We start from the raw sequence: 18,046 nt of genomic DNA, 5'->3' as shown, positions 1-18,046 counted from the left end.
CCAGCTGCCACCACCAGACATGTTTCTGGACCCCAGCGTCAAGAGCCTGCCACTCTCAGGGTCCTGAAACAAAGCACATCCTGGGTCAAGGTGCCATGGATGGGCAGGGTCCACGAAGGGGAAGCTTCAAAGACTTGCTGCCTTGTAAGCTGGCCCAGCCCTTTGCTGCCCTCAGCAACTGGCCCCCACCGGTTCTGACACCCACTTTCGGTGGGAGAATCGGCAGGATAACCAAGACAGGAGGATAGGTGTGCCACTGAGGGTGCTTTGAGAGTGTATCCTTGACCCTGTGGGAACCCTTGTTCTTACCCCAGAAACTCACCCCTCAAGACCGTTTACTTACCTGCAAAACGTGTAGAGGGTGTTTTGTATGGGAACCTAATAAACTGTGTTTTGAGAAGAACTGTTTTACCATTTTACTTACCTTTTATCAAGGAAATGTCTCAGTGTGATATCTAGGCATATCACACTGAGTAAAAAAAGTATTCTGAAAAGTAATCTAAACAGTAATCATACAGTATTTGCAAAGTAACTGAAAAGTAATCTCAACTGTTTCTAAATAATTGAGCTACCTGTATACAAAACAAGTACATACAACTGCATTCAACTGTATTGTTTTTGCAAAGTATTATTTCACTTACCTGCACCAGGTCTGGCATGGGTCTAGAAATAAAATACAACTCAATAATATTTTTATACAAAACAAATTAGTCAGAGTTCAGTCTTTGAGTGTGTGAAATCATTTCTTCCATGAGTGCGTACAATAAATGCTTAACACTACACTCTGATAAAGCCTTACTGTTCACCCACACTACCACAAATAGAGAGTAAGGTAGTATCTGCTTTTACCTCTGCCTACCTTTCGGGTTCCACTGGACTCTGTGTACACTATACCTTACTTTGGTATAGTATATACAGTGCCAGCTTCCTACATGTACTCAGTAATGTGCCTGTTTACGGAATATTGGATATTATTCTGTACTGTATTGTATTTCTTATGTAAAATGCAAAAAAAGTCTTCAAATAAGGTGGTTAGGGTAGGGTTATTGAGCAAGTGAGAAAGAGAGAGCAGGTAAAAATAAGAATGAGGGGCTGAGTGGAGAGAATAGAGAACAAGTATTTGTAAATGCATTAGGCTTCGCCTATGTGAATAATAAACAGTGTTTTTTTTGGTAAGTTTTAGCTTGGTGAGCAGTTGAGCAATATAAATTAAAGAAAACGTGAATGAGGGAGGAGAATGTGAGAGAGAGGGGGTTAGAAACACTGAGGTGCAGGAAGGAGGTGGGAGGAGAGCAGGGTGGGCTAAAAACAATGGCAGAGGTCAACGAAAGAAACTGCAGGGACATGCACTCTCTAAGTGTGCAAGGCTGAAATTAAAATTAAAATAAAGAGTACCTGCAGCCAATAATTTAGTGAAATCATACATATGAACGCCTCCCACGCAATCTTTACTTCTCAGGCGGCGAGTGCTTAAATGTGTGAAGCAAGTAGGCAGGCATCCGGGCAATGCCTATATTGTGTACAGTGAGGAAAGCCGGATTCCAATCACTAGAGTGCGGTTAACTAAAATTGCGCCTCTGTGGTGGAATCAGTACACATAAGCACAGCGCAAGCGCTGTGCTCTGGAGAGCATGAAGGGGTGGGTGAAGGTCAACCAAAGAAACTGCAGGGACATGCACTATCTCTGAATGCAGGGCTGAAATGTAAATCATTTTAAAAAGAGTACCTGCGGCCAGTAATTCAGTAAAATTATACACATGAACACCTCCCGCGCTATCTTTACTTATCGAGCAGTATGTGAAGCACGAGCGTGGCAAGTAGATGTATTCTTCTGTAATGAAAAACAAGTAAATACAACTGAGCGTCCAGGAAGTGTCGCGCAGCCGAGGTGCAAAATGGAGATAAATGAACACTATAACACTGATCTTTGTTGGCATCAAGAAAGCAGCCTCACAAAGAAGTTAAGTGAAGAAAAGCAGTCCTCGGGTCTTGGAACACTGATAAGAGCAAACACACACGGAACAAAAGGAAATAGTGTGTGACAGCCAATAGAAATGGAGGAAAGGTAAGTGGCAAGACCACAAACTAATAGAAAGTAAAGGCGGGATGTAAGCTCCTTTTAAGATTTATATTAAACAAAATTGATTTCACAAGCACAGTACAAGTGCTGTGCAGGCGAAATCTAAAAAGCAGTGAAAATAGGAGCAAACAAGGAAAAGAAGGGGAGAGATGGAAAGGAGAAAGGAGTAAAAGACAACATAGGTAAGCAGGAGAAATAGCGGGGGGAAGTCTGGAAAATAGGATGTGAAGAAAGAGGAAGAGAGTATGAAAGAGGCCCAGGAACTGAAGAGAAGGGAAGAGGTATGAGTTGGAATAAAACGAGAGCAAGGGTAAGCAAAAAAAGAAATCCATGGGCACCGAGTGAGCAGATGAAAAATTAGAGAACCAAAAAAGAGAGCATGGGTGATAAGGAGAGAAGCTGATAAAGGGGAGACAGTGGTTAAAAAAGGCAGGGGTTATAAAGTACATATCTGAAGAATGATTGTGAGATCAGGGAAAACACTAATATAGGAGCGAGAGAGAGAGGACCGAGGAGATTGAGGTGGAAAGAAAGGGAGAGAATGGAAATAATTCAAAATAGGGTAAAAGCGAGGGGGAAAAAATGGAGGGAAGTAAGAACACTAACAAAAAAGAGGAAAAGACTATGAGATAGAATTAAAGAATGTGAAAGGGGCTAAAGGGTAAATATTGATTGGACTAAAAGACAGCAGTGAAAAGGGAGAGAGTAAGGCAAAGGAGAGAATATGGGGAAGAAGAAGAGATGGAAAAGAGAGAATGGGAAAAGGGAGGTTTTAACTCTGCTCTCCCTCCATATACTACACCTCACAAGAAAGCCCTCCTACCCTCTCCCAGATCTTCTATCCTGACAAGAGTGGCACTTGAACAGTGTTCTGCACATGAGTACCCACAGTTATCAATCTGATGAAAGATTGAAAGGTGTGGCCATAGCACTCAGTTTAGAGTGACAAGCGATGGTGGGCTTAGACACCTTTGATCACACAGGGGGGCTCGTTTAAGATGTGCATTGATGAATATCAGAATGCCATCCACTATAACCTTCAAGCCCATAGTCTAACATCAATGCAGTAGATAGGACTTTGATCCCTACTAACAATACCATTGGTTGTTCATATATCAGCATACCCCACATATCCCTTTTTCTCTGGTGTATATAACAGACTGCAAGTAATAGTATAAAAGAACACTGAAGTAAGTGAGGGACAACCAATAGACAAGAGCGAGAGAGAGAGAGGCCGAAAAGCCTTTTGGGACATTTAAGAGTCAGTTGACCCCTGAAAATCTTTGGCCCACATAAGAGATATTTGAGATACATGCCCAAAGAGTATTACTGATCCTTTGACTCACCAACATTAGGACCCCTATGGTAACATCCTTCGCTGGTCATCACAATCCTTAAAAGAAGCTCCCACAAATGAATCGACTCTACTGCAGCATAGGCCACTCTCAGTATATCCTCTTACTCCACTCACACACTCATCCCAAACCCTATTCTACTACTGTCATCCCCAAAATAACCCTTTCTGGACTCTTCCATCCTCTACCCCTCCTTTCATCATCTCATACCTCTTTTACTTTTCAGATCTTCCAAACAAGCATTTCTAAACCCTTTCATCTTACTCTTGCCCCATCTCACCTTTACTCATCCCAAAGCTCCGCCTACTGCTATGAGCTCCAAAAATGAAAACAAACAAAAAAACTTTCTAGACCCTTCCCTCTTCTATCCCTCCACTATCCTTTTCAATCCAAATAACAGACTAACATTTCCACCGCTCAAATTCATTTCATATTTCCCTATCTTAATTCCTCACTAATCCTGTTTGGGTTCCGGAGTAGTGTGCTACCTGCCGAAAAGCGCTTCAACACCTCATCAGGGGTAGCAAGCGCTATATAAATGTGAACTCTTCCTTCTTCTATTTCCTCCACTATCCTTTTTAATTCAAATAACAGACTAACTTGTCCGCCGCTCAAATTAATTTCATATTTCTCTATTCTAATTCACCATTAATCCTTTTTGGGTTCCGGAGTAGCGTGCTACTCACAGAAAAAAGCACTTTGAGGCCTCGTCAGGGGTAGTAAATGTAAATTGGAAATGTGAATTGATACTTGTATAGCACACTACTCACCCGCAAGGGTCTCAAGGCACTTGTACGAATACTGCTGTGGAACCCATCCTGTCTTTTCCTGTGAGGCGTCCACTCCTGGGCACCCCCAAGGTGGTGGCCAGGCATCCTTAGCATTGTGGGGGCCATTTAGAGATTAAGCAAGCTATTGCCCAGAGTTGTAGAGTGGGACTCCCTGATTGGAATAGGCACCGAGGCGAGAATTATCAGGTCCATGGAATATTTGAGCACAAGACCCGCCGAGGCAGGGAATTGAACCCTGGTCCCGGGCTAGACCTCTGCATCAGGGTTTGCCGCTCTAATCATTGAGCCACACTTCTCCACTATATGAATACAATCACAATTACAATATGCTTTAACCTTGCCACATTGCACACCTGCAACAAAATCACTCCGATGACGGTCCCTCCGTCTAAGACCAGAGAGGCTGAAACCTGCATTTTCTCTCAGCCTCTTTCTCGCCATGGCCTGCACTGACTTTCATTTTTCAGTTCCACCTGCAAAATGTGGGTCGGAAAGGGGACTAAATGTGCATTTCTTTATAAGGGGATCTTTTATTTTCACCTTCTTCAAGGCATAATTCTTGTTTGTTTTTTGATTCGCATAGGCCTTGCTGGTCGTCTGACACTATGGTTGTCTGATCCAAATCGATACTTGTGCTGGAAAAGGAAAAGTCTGGGTGGGGGAGTCCAAAGAAGATATTCACAATCATTCAAAGTACCAAAAGGCTGACCTCGTGCTCAGCGACATATTAGGAATGCAATCAGCACTAGGTCTACAGTTTCACCACCGACTTGTAAAGCACAATTGTTGGCGGGTAGGCAGTGTTGTAATGGAACACTGTTTACACTCAAACAAACTTTTCAAAAGTGTAAAACTTTGTTTTTCAGCGCCGCCCATGTCCTTTAACCCTTGGCTGCGGCAGGAATTCCGCCGCAGTGCTGGGGGGGGTTTGGGGGCAGCGCGTTGGGGCTGTGCTCATGACGGAGCCACTCCGTCATGAGTCACGGTTGAGCTGTGCTCATGACGGAGTGGTTCCGTCACGACTCCGCCCACTGCGCCAATCGCCCGCACAGGCGGGGAATTAGCGCCGTGTGGGCGGAGCGGCGGCCAATGGCATGACACGGGTGCCGTGTGCTCATGACGGAGTGGTTCCGTCATGAGCGGGGAAGGGGTTAAAGAAAACAGGCTGGAGTTTAAAAAACAAATTGGTAAAAGGTATCAAAGACTTGGTGGTCTGCTAACCCCCAGCAGGCCACCAGCCCTGTGATGGTCACCAAACATAGTGAGTTGCAATTTATGACCTACCTCATGAATATTGAGTAGGTGGGTTGGGTTTGAGACGCACTACAGTTCAGAATTTTAAGAACCAACCTATTAGTATTTAAGCTGGTTCACAGAGTTTGACAGAGGTCGCGAAAATATTGGTCACAATACAGGACCAATATTTTGTGACAAAGTTTCATACATCTGGCCCTATACCCCAAGCTAACTGTGGGATAACGGTTGACATGTTTGTTACAAGTGTTGTACCTGCCTCTTTCTTGTTGTAAGCTACAATTACAGTACTTGATTAACCACTGCTCACATATTTCCGTCCTGCTGTATTATAAATATTCCCCATTTTAGACATGAAAGAAAACGATACCAAAATGGAACCAAACTATTGACCAAATGCAGGGTGTTAACTCTTCTTTGCATTTCTACAACCATCATGTAGGAAACTACAGTTTTGGTGCAGTATGTTTACTGCACTACACTACAACCCAGTAGGAATTCCTTCAGTAAGACAGAGGAGATGAGGTGGAAAAGTAGTCTGCATGTCCTGGCGGGGGATGCTGGCCCATCTTTAAAACATAGGCGCTTATTTACAAGTCCCTTGCACCACCGGTGCGCCACTTTTTGTGACGCATCGCATGCGCAACCTCCTGCCCCATATTTACAGGGAAACTTAAAGCAGCCCTGCATGGCATTTCCTGTCCTTGTAAATATGGCCCCTTCTCATGCAACACCTTGCGTGAAAGGGGCGTGACATGGGTGTTGCCGTGGGTGTTCCCACGCAACACCCATGTATTCTTCCGCATTTCCAGATTAACGAGAATTCGTAAACCTGGAAATGCATCAGAATGCTACTCCAAACCAGGGGTTTACATTTCTCCTCAGTTTTTTTCCTTTGTCTAGGGGTGCTGCATTCTGCAGCACACAAAGGAAGAGAAAAACACCTCTTTTCTTTTTTTGGTTATTGTTTTTGTGCAGGAATGTACCCTTCCTGCACAGAAACAATCTCCCTGCAATGTAGGCACCTTGGCGCAAGGGTGCCTGCGTGGTGCATGGCAGCTGATTGTGTGCCAGCGCAGGGGAATGCACAGGGATGCCTCATATTGTTGTAAATATGACGCATTCCTGTGCTTTGAAAGTGCTGCAGCGTGGCGCAGCCAAACAGCTTGCGGTGCCGCGCTGCGGCACTTTCATGTAAATAAGGCTCTTAGGGGCATATTAACAAGGGCCGGCGATAAATATCGCAAAGCGCGCTTAGCGCTTGCATATTTATCGCCGGCTTTCTCTGGAATTAATCGCCCGGTTTGCGCGTTAATAACAACGCGCATCGCTGAGGCAATAAAAATTCCAGAGATAGTTGGGATATCGCCGTTTTCCATGGTGGAAAACGGCGATTTCCTAGATGATAGGGCCTGTGGTCTTAGCCACAAAATCCACCCCCCATGTTAAGTATGCCTTAGGCAGGAATTTAACAGACGTTAAATTCCTGCATACTTAACGCGATTTTAAAAATCGCTACCCTCCCTTGTTAATATCGCGAAGCTGCCTTCGCGATATTTTCCCAAGGAAGTCTTGTCAGGCACGCCTCCTTTGCATCTCATTAGAGATGTGATCGGAGGCGTGCTACAAACGGGCGCTAAGTCAGCAAGACACGCGATAGCATGTCTTTGCTGATAAGGCGATGAAATTATCGCCGCTTTTCGCCCGAAAACGGACGCAAAAGCGGCGATAATTTCATATCGCCGCCTTGTTAATATGCCCCCAAGCATCTAAAATACGGTCTCTGTAGCGATATAAATATAACTAAATAAATAACACTACCCTGACACTTCCTGTGATGTCACTTCCTTTGATGTCACTCCTTTAGATTTACTTCCTAGACTCCTTCTGGTGGGGAAGCCTGTGCCTTAAGCTCCTATCCTGTCTCCATGGTAAATTTAGAATTTAGCCAGAGCCTTCATTTTATGCCCCCAGAGATTTAGTTCATATTTTGGCTTGATTTTGAGTTTGGCGGACATGTTACACCTTCACAATTGTGGCAGATATCCTGTCCGCCTAATTACAAATGCATTATGCTTAAGGCGAAGGAGTAACCCATGTTTCCAAACTGTAAAGGATGGCCTTTATGCCTTACATAGAGACGATTATGATTACAGTGGTAACGTCCTTCATTGATTGAGGGCAACATACTGCAATGTTGTCACTGCACAATGCTTAAACTTGCCAGCTTTTACGGGAGCATAGCATTGCGAATAAAGCATAGCATTGCATAGCATTGCTAAAAAAGCATAGCATTGCATAGCATTTCTAAAAAAGCATAGCATTGCATAGCATTGCTAAAAAAGCATAGCATTGCATAGCATTGCTAAAAAAGCATAGCATTGCATAGCATTGCTAAAAAAGCATAGCATTGCATAGCATTGCGGTAAAAAAGCATAGCATTGCATAGCATTGCGGTAAAAAAGCATAGCATTGCATAGCATTGCTAAAAAAGCAGTGGAAATCCACTTGTACAATTTTTGTTGCTTGTGCAATATTCAATAGAGCAAATGATTTTGCATCACAGCAAAAACCGGAAAGCAAACTGATTTTAAAATACATTTGTTACTTACATAGTAAAAAGTGGATAAAATGCATCACGCCTACTTTTCAAATGTGAAATCTCTCACTTTTTGAGACTTATTCTTTGTTTCTCAAGAAAGAAAAATAGTGAAAATTATTATGCATGTATATGATTCTTCTTTGTTTAAATCTCTGTGACTCAATGTGATTTCTTAGTAATAGAGGCGTTACCAGTGCTTTCATAATCCGTTTCTTCGCCATGTTTACCCTGGTGCAAAATGTGATACGAACCCAAGCATTTTTTCTCTACTCCGGATTACTCAAGCACCAAAATGGTGCAAATGTTTTTGTCTTCTCTTTTTTTCTCTTGCAAAAACTTTCAGTGATACAGTCGCAGGCCTCAAATTTGCTTTTCTCTTTTTTTGCTTTCAATAGCAGTTCTTTTATATTTCTATGATCTTCAGGAAAAGAAGCCGGTCGTAGTTCACTGAAGGGTTTTCTTTCTTGCTGATGTACTCAAAGACAGTGTGCACAGGTGGACTCTGCTGACAGGACAAATGTTTCGCTCTCCTGTAGCTACCATCGCCATCACAGAGCGCACCTGACCAGAATCATCAGCCTTTGTGAAAGAGCTAATTGCCTTTGTGGTACGAATAGGGAAGGGCATGTTCAGTTGCGGGCCCCTTAGGGAGTAGAGTTGAGAAGCAATTAGCCTTCAAAACAAAGGAGTTTGGTAAACAGACTTCCTAGTTACCTGCCGTGTTAGACAGAGCGGTACAAAAGGGGGTGGTGATGGACCACCCCTTTTTGTACCGCGCTGTTAGACAGAGCAGCAGTGTGAAACTCTGCCTTTGTGGAACAGTGTTTATACTATCACTGCAAGTTCCTCACTAAACAGCCTCCCTGTACAGACAGAGGACCAGGAGAAGACAGGGAGAAACAGGGAAGTCACCTCAGTGACATTTTTGCAAGGAATAACTTCCTCCCCCCCCCCCTTTAATCTCTTCTGAACCTATTCAACGTCTTAATTTCTGAGTCGTCCAATATGCTCACGCGTTCCCCTTATTCCGCCTTTTTTTTTCTTTTTCTTTTTTTAATAGAGCCTGCTAGATGTACATGTCAGGCAAATCCAGCAAACAATGGGGCAGATTTATGAGGCCCGTTGCGCCATCGGAACGTCACTTTTTGTGACGTTCCGTGGCGCAGAAGCCTGCGTGATATTTATCAGGCAGCACTGAGCCACTTTTTGTGGCTTAATGCTGCCTCATAAATATCAGTCCCTTTAACGCAGTGTTCTGCGTTAAAGGGGCGTGCAATGGGTGTTGCTGGGGGCGTTCCCAGCAACATCCATGGCCTTTTGACACTGCCCCAGATTTACAAGAAATCGTAAATCTGAGGCAGCGCCAGAAGCTTACGCTTAAGCATACGCTTACGTAAGGGAGGCGCAACTGGGAGAAATATCTTTATTTCTCCTCGTTTTTCCTTTTTCTATGTGTGCTGCATTCTGCAGCACCCATACAAAGAGGAAAAACCTTTTGTGATTATTTTTGTACAGAAAGGTTTCCCTTCCTATACAAAAATATTCATCCCCGCAACGCAGGCACCCTTGCACCATGGTGCAGAGGTGCCTGCGTTGGCACAGGCAGCCCATTGTGCGCCGGCGCAGGGGAAAAGGACAGGAATGCGCCGCATTTTATAGATACGGCGCATCCCTGCCCTTTTCTTTTGCCGTAGGGAAGCGCAGCAGGAAGGCCTGCTGCGCTTCCCTACGGCAAAACCTCATAAATCTGCCCCAATGTATTTTGTAAAGTATTTCTGCCCTTAAACTGTTTTCGAAATAAGTTTCTTCTCTGCTCTGACGTCAGAGCAATGAAACATTAGGCCCTTAAGCCCGAGCTCTGTGTAATAGCGGTCAGCTGCAACCCCTAGGCCTCTATAGACCCAAAGGTAGCGAGCTGGTTGTGTGGGTTTTCTAGCCCTTACAACGATAAGCATGGCAATGGAATTATGCGACAAGGGAGGACCAAATTATGCTGCAGGGTTTACTAAATTATGCAGCAAGAACATGAAAATTATGTGGCACAATGCGGCACATTTTTTGATAGGATCAATTCATTGTTTTGGCATTTCTCCACATGTTAACACTGTGTGGGCAAAGGTTTCACCTCATTAGTACTAGTTGAAAATTCAACTACAGCAAAAAGCAACTTGAAATTGAAAAGTCAACCTTTGTGAGGTGCCTTCTGCTGCATAGCAACACGAGTCTCCGAATGTTTTATGACTTTTAATCTGTTAGAGCTAGAAACAACATTTTTTAGGGATAAAATCTGCAAATTATGCAGCAGATGGTGGATTATGTGGCAAATGCGACAAATCCATAACTATGCAAACAAGCATTTGCAATGCAATAGGTCTCACATTTAGGCAAGGTTGAACTATTGGCATTGTAAATGACAATTCCTTTTATTTATGTTTTGGTTTCTAAAACATAAATAAAAGGCTTTGTCATTACAATGCTAATATCTTAAACTCGCGTAAATGCGAGACCTACTGGATTGCAAATGCTTGTATTACTAGCGCCCATGCAGCACTTTCACATTTATGGAGGCATTGCACCTGTCTTTAGACTAGCCGAGTCTGAAGGAAGGGGCATGGCCGACCCCCCTACTCCTTGCTAAATTATCAGTGGCAAAACATGATGACTCAGGACTTGTATTCTTATCTAAGCAGCATATTTCAGTAATTCGCAGATATGTTACACACATCTAATCTTGCACACATTTTTGTGGTGCTTTTGTTTCTCTCATTTTACCGTGCATAGATAACACTCTCAGCTGCTAGAATGTTTACCCTTTTCTCGCTAATAATAGACTATAATCAGTAATTTGCAGCAGTATATGTATGTTGCCTTCTTATGTGTACACACATGAAGAAGCAGGGCATGATAGCATAAATATGAGATTATGAGAAAGCGCAAATTACATAATAAGAGGAAGCGTTATTCTCTCAACTTGCAATTGATCTTGCCATATTCAGGAACTATTTTGTTTGCCTTTTACCTACAAGTAACTGCATATACCATGTCAGGCACACGTATTAAATGATAAATAAATGTGAGTTACGCTTAAATGTGGCAAATACACGGCTCTGCTAGGAAAGCTCAATTGGTAATGCAATGACTTCAAAAAAGGTTTGTGTATCCGGAGGGCACAGATCTGAATCCTGGTTGGCAGGCTGAGGAGTACTATTGTGCATTTATTTATAATTCTAGGAGGGTCCAGCCCGCAAAAGAAAGCACTGTGAATATATGTCAGGAGATTTCAAATAGCATCACACAAAGGCTACCAAAGTTTAGAAAATGAAATGTATTGCACACAGCAGAAGACACGCTGCATGCAGCATAAGAAAGGCTGCCACAAAATGTGTAAAATTATTCAGTATATAAGGGCTTACTTGGACTTCCAAAGATGTATAACAGAGTTCAACGAGCATTGCAACGGCAGATAAGTGTGGCAACAAGGGAGTGAGAGGATGATGGCAGAGGAAGGTGAGAGGGAGGGAAGGGCCATAGAAGAGGAGGGGAGGGGACACAAAACTGTTGAGAAAAAAAGCGAACAACAGGAGGATGGTAGCAGAGGAAGAGAATACCAGAGAAGGCAGTTGGCAGAGATGTGATGGCTGAAGATGGTGATGGCAGGGTAAATTAATGGTCGGAGACAGTGAGGTTTTGACAATCAAGGAACACTAGTAAAATAAAATATTGAAAAGCTGCCGCAAAATAAACCGACTTTGAGCCTCAAAATCCCAATTTTGGGGCTGCCAAATCCTGGGAAGGGGTCGAGGGTCTGTTTAGAGGAGAGAATTATAGAATGAAAACTCAGAAACGAAGCAGGCCGTTTTATATTGTCTGCTCACACGTGAAGAGTAATGAGAAGTGATATTGCAAAATTCACCACTCTACCCTTTACTTACACAATAAAAAAAACTTTATGTGCTCGCTACAAAAGCAACATTAATAATAGAACGCCGAACATAGCGAATGACCAAAACACATCTTACAGGAAGGAAAAAAGTTAATATTATGATTTTGGATTTTAAAAATAGCATATGAAAGAAGTGCTTTCTAGGAAACCACCTGAGTTGGAGCTCAAAGGATAGCTGTGGCTGCATACCGATGTGAAGCATTGCGACTGCCCTCAGTCTGATTCCAAACCATCTGCAGGAACGTCCGCATCTAGGCTGGCGCATACTGGGGCTGTGCAGAGCATACTAAAGCAAACACCTGATAAGAAGAGTAAGATGGGAGAGTTCCGAAAATAAGTATGGACATGTGGTAGAGATGTTAATACCACAGCTGTGCAGGGACAGCATGCTTTCCCTGGGACTGTGCTTCAAATATGGCAGGAGTCCGTGCAATCAGAGTCCCCTCTACGTGAATTGAATTCGATTGTTTAAATAACTTTGTTTAATTGTGTGGTGACAGGGGTAGTAGAGCCTACCTCTCTGCAGCGCTGGTTGGAGCGTCCGCTTCCTCAATGTAGGTCGGGCGGTGAGCAGCGGACCCAGACTGCTTGTTCGGCTCGTATTGCCCCTGTAGCCACTTGCTTCATGACGGAGGTAATCCAAACCTATAAATATATTTTGTTTACATCCTCTGCCGAGCTATGCCTTGGCTGCTATCATGTTCAGCAGGTCGAGGTACCGTCACTTCCGGAGCAACCTTGATGGAACTGAAGGGCTTTCTGGTAGTTGGTTCGATAACGGAGTGCAGCCGCTGGTGGTTTTGGAGCCTAATACAATAATAGAACATTTAAATTGGAAATTGGGCTCACTACCTTATAAACACAAGATACAAAAACTGAGCATTTATGAAGCAAGCAATGGTAAAAAGAATGACCGCGTTAACAAAAATGCAAGTGACGGGCTGCTTGGGAACGAGCCTCTGCATAGGCTTAACATCGGTAATTCTCGTAAAATATAATTAATCTCCCCATGCCTATCCAAAAATCAATGTGTCTGTCTGTTATGTAACTGGTGTCCTTTTACAGCACTGCAATACTATTCGGTCAAGTTTGCGCTATTTAAAACTACAAAAGAAAAAGAAGCCCGGCTTCTAAAGTGGTCCGGACACGAACGCCCAAAGTGAAAGCAAATTTGTCAGGCGCGCGCGCTTGGCGGGGGCGGGGGAGCGCATTCCAGGTGAGGGAGCGGACCCTTTGAAGTGCGATGTCAAACGATTGCATGGCTGCACGATGCATGTGATTTTGCGCGTGCTCGCCATGCAATCCGCTTTTGGGAGCACTTTGAAATGCCCCTTACTATAGTCAAGTGGCTGCTGCCCCCAACAAAACACGGAATCCTGAATCCTACTTTCAGGGTAATAACGAGCGAGGGCTCGGGGGTGGTAGAGTGTGGAAGTGGCTTCATACAATGAGAAAAACGGAAGCATTTTCTGCTGATTTTGCCGCTGAGCAGGATGTGGTTTACAGTGTACCCCGATAAGGCAGCCAGACGCCCACAGCAAAGAGAGGCATGGTCTACTACACCTGACGCCGACCCTCCATGCATTTCATTAATTGAGGGGGTGGCGGCATGTTTTCTACGTTGGGCACGATGCGGTGCAAGACAGCCATCTATGTAGCAGTGGGACACCAACGGTTTCCAAAACGTGTGTGTGGTGAGGAGGGTATGAGGCTGTTCCTCCCAAGTGCGATTCATACTGAGGGTCGACTGGGAGCGAGTGTTGGTCTCTCTTGATAACTGATTCCTGGAAAGAGTTTCTGCCTGGCTGCGCGAGCCTGGCGGTGGTGGGAGCTTTGCTTGGGTGTGTGTGGCCCCCCCTCCCGGTGGCATGTCCTCCGGGTAACGAGACAGAGAGTGCCTTGTCTACACTCGGTGAGTTTGGGGTGCGGATGCCCCCTGGCTGGGTGCGAAAGCTCCTGTGCGCATGTGACACGTGCCCCATGCTGAGCTTACAAACAAAACCATGGGGTGGGGGCAGCCCTCCCCTACTAGCGCCTGATAGGAGACGCGGGCTCCCAGAGAGGGGAACGCCAGCGGATGCGTGAGCACAATGCTTGTGAGTGGCGCGCGTCCTCCGGGATCAGTGACGGGAGAAGCCACGAGGTGTGGGTTGTTGTGGCGAGTCCGGCCAGTGCAAGCCGCGTAGCACACCGCTGGGAGTGGAGCGGGGGTGTGTGGACGTCATTCAATGAGTTGTGTGGCACGGAGTGCAGCCTGTGTCTGCGGGTGGTATAACCAGATGCGCTCAGTGAAGGTATGCAGTATTTGCATGTCCTTATGGGCTGTGTGATGTTGTTAAAGAGACGTGTTGAAGTGTGAGCAAATGGTGTGCTGTGGCATACAGTGATTTGCTTTCATTTTAGTAAGCGTGTGTGGGCTGTATGCCCTGGTGTGGACTGACAAACACGGCGATGTGCTGCATCATATGCGCGTGTTGTGGTATACTTTTTATGCTACTGTGCGTCTAGCTTGGTTGATGGTATACATCAGTGTATGGCGAGGAGTTTATCTCTGGTTCGGAAATACCATACCGCGTTGTTTTGCGATAATGTTAAAAAGCTGCAGCGCCGCTCAGTGTCACCCGGAATACTATGTTTTTCAGTCAGCTGCTTTCATTTAACTAAACAATGCGTTCTGGGATTTGTAGTCCGGGGCATCTTCTAGTTAAATTAGAAACCACACCTGATAAAAGTAGTTTAAAAATTAAAGCCATGTACCACATACTTGATATATTGCCGAGATGGAGCAAAGCGGCCATCCCTGTTTTTCTGTGGAATGCAGCGATGTGGATTGGTATTGTCCTGTGTGTAGTCATAGTGTGTGGAAGAACAAGCCCGTGCGCGCTTGGGGGCGGGGGAGCGCATTCCAGGTGGGGAAGCGGACCCTTTGAAGTGCGATGCCAAACGGATTGCATGGCGGCACGATGCGCGTGATTGTGCGTGTGCTAGCCATGCAATCCGCTTTTTGGGAGCACTTTTAAAACCCCCTTACAATAGTCTCGCTTTGCGATCGCTTACGCGATAGCGAGGCGAGACCTAAAAACACCGCAGCCGCAGAATCACATAATTCCAGTGGCTCTGCCTATGAATTGTGCTCAGCAGACCACCGCTGATAGGAAAATGAAGACGGTGTTGACGAGCCGCTCTCAGTGACACAGCATCAGTGCAGCACCAGTTATTCGCTCTCATTCTGAGACCAGGGATTGCAGCTTCTGGTTTGTAGGGGGGGGAATACCCTCAGGATAGTGAAAGAAGATCGCAGGAAGCCGGGTATTTTATTTTTCTTATATTCTTCAGCAAGGGGACACCAGACAAGACTCCAGGACCCCAGGAATTTAAACATGAAAAGCGATGAGAGGACTTAAGAGGAAGTGTGCTGGGGTGGATTTCAGGACAACAAGTATATTTTTGTTATAATTTAGGCATGAAAGGGAGAGATAACAAAGATGTGATTTGGGTGATATATGTGAATTAATGGAAAAACAAAGCAAAAAAAATCACATTGGAGGAAACCAAATCATGGGAAAACAATTTTAAGGAAATACAAATAATTTGAAAATTAAAAGAAACATTTTAAAGGAAAGATAATTTTAAGGGAAAATCCAAAATTTCATTAATCTTGAGTTGGGTTTATTACTAGTGAGGGATTTTTGTGTTCAGGGATGATGAGGAGTTTTTAGGGGCCAGGAATGGACAAAGCTCAGACATAGAAATGTGTTTTTATGGTTCAGGGATTGGTGGAGTTTAGGGACAGTGAAGGTTTTAGATATCAGGACTGGGTGGAGTTCAGGGGGAGTTTGGGGTTTTTAGGTTTCATGGATGAGTGAAGTTTATGGGTGTTGAAGTGTTTTTGAAGGTCAGGGATGAGTTTAGTGTAGGGGTGCTGTGGGGTTTGTAGTGTTCATGGATAAGAGGAGTTTAGGGCTAGTGAGTGTTTTTAAGGTTCAGAGATTGGTAGAGGTTAGGTGTGGTGAAGAGTTTATAGGGTTCAGGATGGGGTGAATTTTTGGGTTGTGAGAGGTTTTTGAGGATTCAGTGATGGGTGGAGTTTAGAAGTAGAAATGTTTTTTTATGGTTCAGGGATAGGTGGAGGTTAGAGGAAGTGAGGAGTTTTAGGGTTCAGGGATTGGTAGAGCTTATGCATACAAAGGGCTTTTAGAGTTCAGAGATGGGTGCACTTTTGGCATAGTGAGGGGTTTTTAAGTTTCTGGGATGGGTGGAGTTTAGGGGTAGAAAGGGCTTTTAGAGCTTCTGGGATGGGTGTGGTTTAGGCGTGGTGAGGGGTGTTTAGGGGCAGAGATTGATGGCGTTTAGGGGATGTGCGGAGTCAGGTTAGATGGTGTTCAGGATTGGTGAGGGGTGAGCAAATTAAAAGCATCCAAAGAAATAGTTTGACTATGTAAAATACATAAATCTGAAATGAGGTCTCCTGAAGTAAAGCTCTAATACCTCCAACAAAACTATTTACGAAAGTAGAACCTGCAACTATTGTATTTACACCTTAAAAAGTAAGCAATGCACATTCCAATTGTGAACAAAAAGACATTCTATGATTTGGTTTCTATGGAATGGTAAATGCAGTTCATTCTGAAAATTTCCATTAAACAGTTTAGGTGAAACGGTTTCTCAGTAACAGTATTCCACGAAATAGTTTTTCTATGAAATCACCAACAATTGATTGGGGTGGGTGGAAGTGGAAGAGGATGTGGTGTGGGGGAGCATACATATCATAAATTAGTACATGGGCAACTGTGAATAAAGTGGTTGTTTTTCAATTTTGGGTTTTGAGTGACATCTTAGACAACTGAAGCTTCCTCTTGTTGTCTATATGATGCGACTAGTCAGACACCTCTGAAAAAAACGTCTAAGTTACTTAGTCGGCGTTTATAATTCTATATATTTTCTTTCAGCTGAGCATGTCAATGATCAATAATTTCTTGTAGACATAGCAGAAAAGTTAAACATGCATTTCAATTCCCTCATTCATTGTTTAGAAGACTAGCTATGATTTTATAAGTCTAAATGAAACAATCTTGCCAATAGGGTGGGAGCCCTGCGAGCATTTGGCACCATTAGGAACACTAGCCAATTAATTGAAGAAACACAGCACTACGTATAAATATTGGCAAAAGCCTTGGAAACTGTGAGTGGTTAACTTAGTGAAAAGCAGGAATGAAGAACTAACACTTTAGTAAACAGCAAAGATCCTACACAAATATTTAGAAAATGGTAATTTCAGAGAAATAATGTTCTTAAAATCTACTTGCCCTTACATACAGAATCACTGGTAGTTTGGTCACACACGATCTGGAGAAAGATTTAGCCAGATGCCTAAAAGGATGTAAGTACATTATGCTGTTTCTCTGAAGATTTGCACACTGAATCAACTATCACTACCAACGTGACAAGGATTTTCCAACAACGTGTGACACAGAATCCTTGTGATCGTAATACCACTCCATTTCCACATTCTTCATATTAATTCACTATGATACGTTTTGTAATATCTGTGAAATTTAGAAAACAAATAGTTGCTTTAATCTCCAGCAACGCATATTCTGGCAACCAATTAATAATTCATTTCTCAAGACAAACATGTTTTTTTGGGAAATCTGCATATCCTATCCTACTTCTAAATATCTTCTCAAGTCCCATCCACATAAGTGGCAACCATGTGATTAACGTGAAATAACAAACAAGCATTGGCGAAAGCCAACAGGTCTCACCTATGCGAACTATTGACTTTTTCAATGTTTTTAGCCATATGGCATAGCAATACAGCTGCTTTGCAGCATGCCTTAAAGTGTTAAAAAGAAACGCCATGACGCGGCCAGCTTTGACTGCATCAAAGCATTTTTTTAAATTGCTGGCGGGAAGGAGGGGCTGAAGGCATTACGGAGGAAGGGATGGAGTATGTGCAACAGGAGGGTGCAGATGCCTCCCACCTGGCCCTCCTGCCAAGAATTTTTAAAAAGTGCAATG

Source organism: Triturus cristatus, chromosome 2_2 (genome assembly GCF_964204655.1).
Source record: "Triturus cristatus chromosome 2_2, aTriCri1.1, whole genome shotgun sequence".
Taxonomy (NCBI): domain Eukaryota; kingdom Metazoa; phylum Chordata; class Amphibia; order Caudata; family Salamandridae; genus Triturus; species Triturus cristatus.
The sequence above is the reverse complement of the archived record's forward strand: the minus strand, read 5'-3'. Positions refer to the sequence as shown.